We start from the raw sequence: 10,285 nt of genomic DNA, 5'->3' as shown, positions 1-10,285 counted from the left end.
ACAGACACGCAGGAACAGAAGCGCAGGGAGGGCAGGGAGCTGGCGCAGAGATGGCGTGGACTGAGCGTACCCCGAATGAATCCCTGCTGGAAACGGAGGCCTGCTGTGTGCCAGGCACAGTGAAAGGCGCTTGACGTATACAATCTTTATGACTCCCTAAAATAATGTGTGCCAGGCACGTTGCAAGGCGCTTGACGTATACAATCTTTATGACTCCCTAAAATAAGCCTCTTCCTTGGGGGACCACCTTTACTACTGTCCCCATTGAGGAAATGGAAGCAGAGAGGGTAAGCTGCTTGCCCAGGGACACACAGCTGTACATGGTGGCGCTGGGACTCCAATCTCCGCTGTGTGACCTTGAACACTACTATTCAGTCCCTCTGCCTGCCGGAGACTGGGCTGGACGGAAGGGCACAGGCAGACATGGATAAAATGCGTCTTCTGACTCCCTCGACCCTCCCATCTCCCAAATGAGCAGGCAGTCGATCCCAGTACCGCATTCTGCTGCTCTGGCTGTGTCAGAGCCGGGGCAAAGGAATGACGGGTCAGTGAACCTGGAAGGGTCTAAGAAGTCTTCCCCACAAGGAGGACTGCAGAGTTGGACCCATCCCCTGAGGAAGCACATTCACCACCGGCCTCAGACCCTGCCTCTGGACCTCTCCCTGCACGGGCATCCGCGCCGAGGCACACGCACAGCTGCACCCTCGGTTCCCGGTGGGGCCAACAAAACCCTCGGGAACCCTCAGCAACTAGCTCTCCACTGGACCAGTAGGGAAACTGAGGCTGGTGACGTTTTATTCATTTACCCAAAGCCACACAGCTGTGAGGTAACAGATGCCGGCATGGAACCCAGGCGGACCCTGCCTCCGGACCTCCTGGCCAGGCCCTTTCTAGGTCGTCAGGAGCCCAGGGGCCCCTGGGCGGCTCAGGCAGTCAAGCATGTGACTGTCGGTGTCTGCTCAGGGCCTGATCTCGGGGGTCGTGGGATCGAGCCCCGGCGCGGAGCTGCCGGGATTGTTTCTCCCTCCCCCGCGGCTCCTCGCCCTCTACTCCTCCCCCCGCTCGCACTTCTCTCTTTAAAACAAACAAACAAATAAATAAAACAAAATAAAATACATAAAAAATAAAATATAATAAGAATAGAAAATAAAACAAGTAAATAAAAAAAAAAAAAGAAAAAGAAAAAGACTGTTCAATGTCAACTTTTAGAAGCAACCATCATTTTCACCTTTTTTTTTTTAACATTTCTGTTTTTTGAGGCTTTCGAAGACCAAAAGTCCATAGAAATAAAGGAAACTGGATGGAGTTGGGGTGCTAAGACCAGAAAGAGAGACTACCCAGTTTGGGAACTGAAAATCACTGGGTGGGGCAGGAGCTAAGATCGGATTTTCATTTCTTATGCAAATATATCTGCCCCAATCCTGAAAGGCGGAAGGTCACTCCCCCGCTTTTTCCGCTTTTTCCGCTTTTTCCGAGTGGAGGCCAAAGGGTGGGGTCTGCACAGTTCAGTGTTTTCCACTGGATGGCATTCCAAGGACCACAGGGGCGGCTCCAGCGGAAGGCAGGGCTCGCCCACCCACAGGGTGGTGGTCCCATCTGTGCAATGGGAAGAGGGTGGTGCCGCCCGCAGAGTCGAGTCGCTGTGAGAATCCCATGGGGCCAAGGGCCTCAGCCCAGGGGACAGGCAGTATGTCTCCTCTGTGCAGACACCAGGCCTGAGCCCTCACCAGATGCTATAAGTGAGCTGGCACATAGTAGGTGCTCAGTAAAAACCTTGTCAATGAGGGAATGATAATGGGGCGTCCAGGGGCAGCTGGCTGGCTCGGTTGGTGGAGCGTGTGACTCTCGATCTTGAGGTTGTGAGTTCAAGCCCCACATTGGGCATAGAGCTTACTTAAAATACACATACATACACACATACACACACAGAAAGAAAGCTCAATTGGCTGTCTTAATATCAGATAACGAGGATCCACAAGGACTTACTAAAAGGATTTCAAAATTCCTGGGTGGGTCAGGATGGCCTGTGAGCGCGTCGCCATGAGTGGGGCCGAGTGAAGCCTTGTCATGAGGCACACAGCGCAAAGCGACAGTGGGAGGGTAGGAGCCGTGTGGTCTCTAAACTCCTCGGAGGTCAAAGCAAGTGGCCCGGGTCCCAGGGTGGGTCCCTTTGTCTGCACTGGGCCTGGCACATAGTAGGAGGTGCTCCTGGCAACCTGCTCAGTGCAGTCATGAGAGGGAACAAGGAAGGGAGGAAGGCACACACGGGAACGTCTTTTTCTTACATCACAGTTGTTTTTCAAAGAAAAGCAACTAAATGGGGGCACCCGAGTGACTCAGTAGGTTAAGCATCTGCCTTTGGCTCAGGTCACGATCTCAGGGTCCTGGGATCGAGCCCCGCCTCTGGCTCCCTGCTCAGCGGGGAACCTGCTTCTCCCTCTCGCTCTGCCTCTGTCCTCCACTTGTTCTCTCTCAAATAATATAAATAAAATCTTTAAAGAAAAATAAACAGAGTGCACAAAGTTCTAAATGATTTCAAAAGAAAGTAGACACAGTGGAGAGTCTCTACCATAAATTCTGGAACCCCTGGTCCCTTGTAGGTTTTCTGGAAGCTCAAGCAGAAGGAGCAGCAGAAGCCTGGCGAGACTTCTCTGGGTTCACCGACGTGGGACCCCCCTCTGAACCGCAAGTGGGCCCATCGTGAGGGTTGTCTTGCCCCTCCTCAGGGACCTTGTCCCGAACGGCTGGATGAGTGCAACTATCCTTGCTCAGAAACCACACGCAGAGCCAGCCACGACTCCCAGAGCAAAGAGCTGCCAACAGGCGTTTCTGGAGGCGTGGGGACCGAGCCCCCTGCGCCCAGGCCTCTGATCCGGCCAGCCCTGCAGGTAGACGCTCCCACCACCTAATCCGCGGGTCCATCCATTTGCGGGAGAAAACCCAGAACCTCCTCTCCCGCCCGCCAACGGTGGGCAGCACACGCTAGCCCGAGGCAGCGGAACGGACACGGACACAGGCAAAGACCTCCTCCGGGGTCTGGGGGGAAGGGGTGCTTTTGCCATTTTTGAAGCAGCTTTATTAAGGTAGAACTTCATCACCCAGGGCAAGTGGGAAGCTTGGAGACTTTCCGCGACTTCTGGGGCTGCAGACTCGTGACCCCTATTCACACTGAAAACGCCCCCCTCACCCGAGAAGCGGCCCCGCGTGGGGAAGGTCTCCCAGCCGTTCACCGTTCCCCTGTGACTCCCGGAGGTCAGCCTCCAAGGCCACAGGGTGAAGAGGGCCTCCTGAAGGACCCCGTTAGGCCCTGTTTTCCATCCGGGGGAGGCAGCCCTTTGGGGAGGGTGCTGTGTGGTGTGTGTAGCGTCCCCAGGGGCTCGTGGGATGAACACAGGCCGGCACCAGGGCAGCTCCTGGGACAGAGCGTGGTCCGAGGGGAGGTCTGGTCTGCTCCAAGCATGAAATGGACCAAACCTTGAGAACCAAGAAAACAAGACCAGAGGTTCCTTCTCACTGCAAAGTGGACGCAAATCTGGCTTCCGTGACCTTTCTTTCCTCAAACTCCGATGTGTCCATGAAAGCCCACATTTCTCAGGCTGCAGAGCTCCGGGCCCAGAGATGTGGCCGGCAGTTGGAGGACAGAGGAGGGATTGGGTGTGATGTCGTCAAACCCATTTGGGCAACACGGGGCTCAACAAACGTTTCTGGGCCGCAGAGGACCCCGAGGACCACGAATCTCCAAAGGGAGTTTCTGGACCACAGAAGCTATTTTTCCAGGAAGAGGGAGCTGGAATCTAGAACATTCCCACACGCCTCCAGGCTCTGAACAGGGTTTATGAGACACGGTAGCAGATGTGTGCTACACATCTGCTTCACAACAGCGCTCTTGGGCTCTGCGTGGTTCTCTCGGTGCCGAACAACACCCTGTTATCAGGGGAACCCACAGCTACCCCCTCATGAAGTGATTCCTCAGGCACAGTGCCACCAGACCCAAAAAATAACTGCCATGGGGACACCTGGGGGGTCTCAGCCGGTGAAGCCTCTGCCTTCAGCTCAGGTCATGATCCCAGGGTCCTGGGATCAAGCCCCACCTCAGTCTCCCTGCTCAGTGGGGGAGCCTGCTTCTCCCTCTGCCTGTCGCTCGGTCACTCGCTAGCTTTCTGTCTGTGTCATATCAGTTCTGGGTAAATGAACGCTCCAGCCACACAGCGGAACGCTATGCAGCTGCGAAAAAATGACGCATTCCTTTATGAAAAGATCTTCAAGAAATATCCTTAAGCAAAAAAAAAAAAAAGAAAGAAAGAAAGAAAAGAAAGAAAGGCAAATAGACCAAAATAAAGGGTGTGTCTGTGTGCGTTTGTGTGTGTGCTTGTGTGGGAGGGGGGTTGACCTCCACTTGGGTGTGTGGGACACATCTGACGTTTGCTGTGCCCCCAGGGGGACCTGGGGTCTTCTTTTCTCAACTGGCCCCTCCCATGGCCCTCCTGCCTCCCTGTCATCCTTCCCGTTACACTTCTCCAGCCACAGAAATGCTCCCCTTTTTAATTTTTCTCCAAAACACTTCTCACCCTTGAAAAACCCCTGTGTTTTATGCATCTACTGTGTTCACGGTCTGGGACCCCACCAGAATGCACCACATGAGGGTACATTTCTTTCTGATGTGTCCCCAGCGGCCTAGAACAGTGCCTACAACACAAAGGCCGTGGTCCAGCCTGGACTCCTGCCCTCTGGCCCCTCACATCCGAGCCATCAGCAAAGCTCCTGGTTCTGTCTTCAAACTCTGTCCCCACTCTGACGGACTTTCTAGCACCGCTGCCTCTCAGCACCCGGCCTGCTCTAACAACGCCCTACAAATGCGGCTAAAAACCACATATACCTGTCCTTTCAGTGTTCTGGAGACCAGAAGTGTGACGCTGAAATGTCAGTAGGGCTGGGTTCCTGCTTAAGTTTCAAGGGGTGAATCCTTCTTGGCTCCGCCCAGCTTCTGGTGGCTTTGGAAGCCCTCAGCCTGTTTCAGCATTGCTGAAAATCTCCCCTCCAATGTTCACCCCACCTTCTCCATGTGCGTCTTCCTGGGTCCTCTCCTTTACCTGAGGACACCGGCCATCAGACTTGGGATCCCCATCACCAAAGACAAAAGTACATCTACAAGGACTTATGTCCAAACAAGGTCACGTTCTGAGGTTCCAGGTGGACATGAATTTTGGAAGACACTGTTCAGCCCATTAAACTAAGTCACCACCTCTTGTTGGATGATGGCTGTAGCCTCCAGACTATTCATACGTTTCTGACCTTGACCCCCACCATCTATAATATAGCAGCCAAAGCAGTCTTCTACATAAGCCATCAGCAGTGCCACCTCGTTCAGAGCAAAAGGCACGGTCCTAATAGAAGGCGAGACATCCTCCGGCCTCAGTCTGTCCCTCTGCTCCTTCAATACACCAGGCGCAATCACCCCTCTGGGCCTTGGCACTTGCTGTGTCCTCGTCCTAGACCATCACGTCCCCCAACAGCCTCATCTTCTCCCTGCAACACTTCTCCAGCCACAGAAATGCTCCCCTTTTTAATTTTTCTCCAAAACACTTCTCACCCTTGAAAAACCCCTGTGTTTTATGTATCTACTGTGTTCAGGGTCTGGGACCCCACCAGAATGCACCACATGAGGGTACATTTCTTTCTGATGTGTCCCCAGCGGCCTAGAACAGTGCCTACAACACAACGGACACACCATCAAGTTCAAAGACATGTGGAATGAATGAGTGAGTGAATCTGTGCTAGAAATAAAATAGAGGGAATCCGGAACCTGAATCCCTATCATTACAGATGACTGGGGAGGAGGCGAGGGTACAGCATGTGGTATGTTTCTTTACAATGCACTGATTGCAATACTGGGATTTTTTTCTAACTATCAGACCAGGAAGCATTAAGAATGTAACATTCCAAAATGACAAACAATTGGAGACCCAGCCCTTAGGCTGTGCTGGTGGCAGTGTTTCTCGGGTCATTTTCTTTGAACGCCAATATGGCGGGTAGAACCAACAAAGCCAAGGAGACATGCACATCCTCTCGTGCCAAGAATTGTACTTCCAAATCTTTAACTTTCTCTTCACTTGTCTTGATTACACAATAGCTCCTCCTCATTGGGTCTGGCTTTTGTCAGCTGTAAACAGAAGGTTGGAAAGACAAACGCCCTTGGACATCCCAACTTCATCTCTAGGAGTCAGAGGGAGGCGTCTGGGAGCCCATCACATCCAGGATTACTGTGCAGACAATGACAGTATCTCCCAGGATGGTCACTTGGAAAATAGAAATAAAATAATGCATGTGAACTAATACAGCATTATGTGTTAACTCAATTTTTGTTTAATTGGAAGAAAAAAAGAAATAGTGAATGTAAAGCATCTGGCCTAGATCTCGTGAAAGGGCATAAAAGTAATTTACCATTCAAACAATTTTTTTCCTTTTCTTTCCAAATCAGTGGTTTACCCAATGACCTCTACGGTTCCTTTCAGTGTTGACAGTCAATAAAGTTCTAATGAGCCCTGCCCTTGGACTCACCCTACCCCACCTCTGGGGGTCACAGAAACCTGAGTAATTTTTAATTCCAAGCAAGACCACACCAGTCCCACCCAGTGGGTGGGCTGATTCCTCAGATTCCTGTCCCGGTGTGTCAGTAGAGCTGGAGGTATCAGGTTTCAGAACCAATATGGAGCCCATCCTGGTGGTGCCATGGTGGCCAGGACATCTGCTTTGGACCACCAATGCCAGCCACATCCATGGAAGTGACCAGCCACAGGCGCCCTGCTTCAATGACTTGGGTCCCCACTAAAAGAAGCTGAGGGCAGTTTCCATGGTGTTTTCCTTCTCTGCGACTGAGCTCATGGGTCCGGCACAAAGCTCGTATACGGAGTCTTCCCCATCTTAGTACATTTCACTGAGACCCAGCCCTGGGAGTTCTGCACGGACCCTCCCAACTCTTTCCCCCAGGCCCAAACTCCTCCAACTCATCAGCAAGTCCCGTCAGCATTACTTTCAAAATGTCCCAGCTCTTTCTGTCAGGGCTCCCGCTTGCCGGCAAGCCACCACCAGCCCTGGTCTCTGTGCCTGTTTGGTCTCCTTGTTGGGCTCCTGGCTTCTGCTCCCACCCACGGCACTTCGTTCTGCAAACACAGTGATCTGCTTATTTTTAGCGTAAATCCAATCACCTCCCTTTCTTCTCGTAACCATTCAATGGCTTCCCAGATAGAATCCCAGTTCCTTCCCAAACCTGCAAGACCCACAGATCTGGCTCTGGCTCTCTCCCTCTCTCTCTCTGGCTTGTCTCCTCTGGCCACGCTGGTCCTTTTCCCAGTAGAGCTTGTTTCTGGCTCTACACAACTGGCTTTTTCTCACATCAGCGGACACTTCACCTCCTCTGTTCGGGACTCAGGAACACCCTGAGTAAAGCTTTGCCCCCCTACCGCCTCCCAACAGGTCCATTCACGTGGACCGCCACGGTGTGGGTGGGAATGCCTTGAGGAGGGCAACGTGACAGGATCTACAAAAGCTAAGAAGACGATCCCATGGCCAAGAAACCACCCATCAACAGATGTATGAAATGACTTGTGAGCAAGCTGCTCTCGCGGCAGCCTTGTTTATACCAGCAGGAGACCAGAAACATCCCGAACCCCATCGAGAAAGGATGGACAATCTGTACATCACACACAAAAGGACACTCCAAGGTGCAAAAACAACGCAGCTCTATGTGTACTGGGACGGAGCCATGGATGCGATGTTTCAAGTGAAAAGAGTCAGGTGCCAGACTGTGTGCACAAAATTTGGATTAAAAAAGAAATACATGTAATTGTGTGTCCATGCTTAAAATATCTCTTAATGCACACCTAATTGGTAATGAGATTCGTCTCTTGCCAGGGAACTGGGTGGCTGGGAGACGGGGGAGGGAGGACTCTCGCCTCTATATACCATTAACCCATTTGCATTTCTTCCCCTGGGCCCCAGTTTACACAAAATGATGATGATGATGATGATGATAATGGATTCCCACCACACTGGCATGATCTTGATTGTTTATTTGCAGGTCTTCTCCTTCCAGTGCCTTCTGAGAGCAGGGAGCTTGGCTCTGAAGGATATAACTTTAGGTGACTAGTCACAATTTCATGGGTGCCAGAAACACGGCCCCAGGCCAAAAATGAAATGGTTGCCCAGATGCTGCAGAACACAGGAAATTCCACCCTTTAAAGCTTTTCTACTGCAAACGCTACCAGGGGAGCCACAGTCCTATTGGCTCCCCACACTCTTTCCCTATGTGCACCAAGAGCACACCAAGTTGGTAGTTAGATGTGCGTATGACTGATAGACTAACTACCTGACAGACTGTTCCCCTAACAGACTGTGGGCGTCCCAAGGCAGGTCCAGGGCAGCTTTAGCTTACTAAGGGACTAGGGTGTAGATGATAGAAGGGTGGATGGATGGATGGATGGATGGACGGATGGATGGACGGGCGGACGGACGGACGGACAGAGAGGTGAATGGATGGATAAATGGGTCGGTGGGCAGACAGGTGAATGGACAGATGGGAGAATGCCTTGTCTTGATAGAGATTCACTTCGGCAAATCCTGACCTTTTGGTACAAATGAATTTGTTCATTCAGCCTGCGGGTATTCATTGAACAACCACCAAAAGCCAGATTCCCGGCTGCATACTGGGGCTCAGCTATGAACCGACCACAGGGACTCTGTGCAGCTCTAGGCAGCCGGTTACCACCCCACGGACAAGAAGTGTGATGGAGCTGAGCGGACCCCTAAGTCCGTCTAAGCTTGGGGAGTCTCCAGGAGGAGGTGTGCCCGCGGTGAGGCTGGAGCTGAGAAAGAGGTGAGCAAGGGAGATAGAGGGAGAGCTGAAGCCATGGAAAGGGCGAGAATGAGGAGAATGACGGGAGCCCCTGAGCTCGCTGGCAGGAGTCCCGCGCTCCCACCGCTCTGCAAAGGTAGAAGGGGCTTCCCTCCTCTCCCTCCCCCTCGCCAGCACTTCCTTGCCTTCAGGCCACGCCTCTCCTCTCTCTGCCCTGTGTTCTCTTTGACCGGAGGTGGTTCCATTCCACCAGTTCAAAAAAGGACACGGACTTTTACTGAACACTTCTGTGTGCCAGGCACCGAGCCAAGCACTTTGCACAAGGTAAAGCATTCATCCCTCAGAGTATTTCTATCCCGTGTCTAGTCCCTCCGTTAAAGACAAGGCACAGGGGGTCCCTCCCAGGAATGTCCCTCGGCCTGCCGGCCTCAGGACAGGCCGCTGCTTTCAAGAACGGTGGCCAGAGCTCTAGTCTGGGTTATCCGGTTCACCAAGTGAGAGACCTTGAGCAGGCAGCTCACAGCTCTGTGCCTCCATTTCCCCATCTGTAGAATGGGTGCTATACCTACCTCCTAAGGTTGTTGGGAAGAGTAATTAATATGAAAAGTTTCTAAAGCAGTGGCTGGCACATAACAAGTACACAATCATGTAAGCTCTTTGCACTCCGGGCACGAGCATGCCGGGTCCTAAGCACAGCCCCTGGAGGCAGCCAGGCCGGCTGTGGGGTGGGCTCCAAGCCTTCCTTGATGGGTGAGTTTCAGTAGCTGCTTACCTGGGTCTGAGCCTCCGTAAAAAGGTCTACAATAGGGTCACCGGGGAATTAAATAACAACGCAGGTGTGTTTTCTCTTTGTTTCACAGAAGCATTTTTCAGCTTTCTAGTATTTTTGCTAAACCTAGCGTTTCTCTAGATGGGAGAGCCGGTTTTGCTTGTTTTAACATGCAAGATAAAACACTCCATCTAGACAAAATGACGCGGAGCAAGATGCTTGTCCCCGCCTCCCCAGCCGGGCCATCGGAAGCCCCCACTGGCTCGGTCTCATCCTCCCAAAGCCATTCCCAGTGGGTGCGAGCAGTAGCTTCATGTGCCTCGCTTTTGTCCACAACACAAAAGAAACCGTTCAAGGCTCTTCAGTTCGTTCTGTGGTCAGCTTGAACGACTCGGCAACAACGGACGGAGAAAACAAGAGCAAACCGTGGAGAACGCGGTTCTGAAGATTTTCTTCAATGGTTGGTGCCTTCCACCACCGACTGTTTTCTGTCTTGTGGGAAAAGAGTATTAACGGATGTCAGAAGTGAAACAATGTCTCTGCTCCCAGAAAATCAAGACTTCCTGCCAAAGACAAAGAGGAAGGTAGGGGACCCCCATGTCCGGGGTGGGGGGGCGGGGGAGGGGCGACCTCCTCTCCTCCCTCCTCTGTCCGGCCAAGTGGCT

The sequence above is a fragment of the Mustela nivalis genome, assembly GCF_964662115.1.
Source record: "Mustela nivalis genome assembly, chromosome: 8".
Lineage (NCBI taxonomy): Eukaryota > Metazoa > Chordata > Mammalia > Carnivora > Mustelidae > Mustela > Mustela nivalis.
Note: the sequence above shows the minus strand (reverse complement) of the source record.